We start from the raw sequence: 1,644 nt of genomic DNA, 5'->3' as shown, positions 1-1,644 counted from the left end.
ACGGCTCAGTAACATTTTATAAGTGATATGGGGACGCTCATTTTTTTAAAGTAACAGAGTCCCCCTACTTTAATTTTGCCAAGTCGAGCACTGTCAATATTAGTAAAAATGTATAATCAACGTGTGTGACAATAATTTCTTAGTACATAGTATAATATTTTCTGAAAATATGCTAATCATCTAGGTATGGCCTTCTTGGCCGAACGTCGCCGTGTCGCAGGTATTAAATTCCTTGCGGGACTTTTAAACAATAATATAGATTCTTCAGTCCTTCTCTCTAAAATCTCCTTTAAGGTTCCTTCCCGTCCATCCCGCTCAAAGGCCCTCTTTTACGCAGTGTTCGTATTAGATAAGTATTTTTTTATCTAGATAAAGATAAAGATAAATACTTTTTTATCTGGATAAAAAAAAAGATACAATTATTTTTTAAATGGCTATAAATTTTGGTATATTTTAGTTGGGCACTAGGAACATAATAATAATAATAATAATATAAATAAAAATAATTACATTATTTATAAACCATAAACTTTGTTTGAGAATCTGTATAAATATTTAAAAATTTAGTAAGTACAATTTCGCGATTTTTATCAATAAAAAATGTATCTAGATGAATTTATTTAGATTAGTAAAAAAATTATCTAAGATGAACGTTTAGATACCTTGTAACTATTTATCTAGATAAGATAGAAGATGAACAAATAATTATCTAGATATTCATCTAGATAAATTTATCTAGATAAGTCCGAACACTGCTTTTATGTCCTGCACGCCACCACCAGCTATATGTGCCTTTAAGACGCATAATGTCGTTTGTCAATGCAGACCCTTCCTTTTCAACTTAAGTTATTGTCACCAGATAAATGTTTTCTGATTAATGTAAGCTGTATAGATTTATTTTTTTTCTTCCCTCTTTAATGTAAACATTTCTGTTGTATAAAATGTATTGTAATGTCATAAAGGGCTAAGTCCGTGTAACAAATAAAAAAAAAAAAAAAAAAAATAGGCATGTTTTTGAGCTTATATAAAATATAATAATGGTAAAACGGCAACAACACTGGGCACCGGCCCATCGGACCGCTTTTAAAATCAAAAACGAGCAAATGCCCACGTTGTCACCCCCCCCCCCCCCCAAAAATGACGCCACTGATAATCGGTAATCTTCGAAACGCGATTATCTTGTATTTTGGATATTCCAAAAAAAATGTATAGGTACCCTCACTTGATAATGTATTAAATATTATAATCGCCCGCCTCAACCGTCGGTACCTATATTATGATCTAAGGCCCCATGCCCGAATTCCTTAAATGCGATGACGGATGACAGAAAGACGGTTTATCGATTTTCTACTGTATATTATATGCATAATATTATAATATTATTACCTAGGTATATCGTTATAATCATGCATGTTATTAGGTTTGCCGTTCATTAGGTTTTTATCTTGTGCCGACTGCCGATTCTCGCAGTCTCGCTATACTTTTGCGAATCCACTCCATAACCCATTACGAAAATATTGAGTTAAAACAATATTAATATTTGAACAATTTATTTAATTTTCCTTTCCTCGTCTTAAAAAAATTGGTTTAATTCGGATTAAAATAAAGTCCATTTTACCGACTGAAAATCAAATATTGCCGAGT

Source organism: Acyrthosiphon pisum, chromosome A2 (assembly GCF_005508785.2).
Source record: "Acyrthosiphon pisum isolate AL4f chromosome A2, pea_aphid_22Mar2018_4r6ur, whole genome shotgun sequence".
In the NCBI taxonomy this organism is placed as follows: Eukaryota; Metazoa; Arthropoda; class Insecta; order Hemiptera; family Aphididae; genus Acyrthosiphon; species Acyrthosiphon pisum.
Note: the sequence above shows the minus strand (reverse complement) of the source record.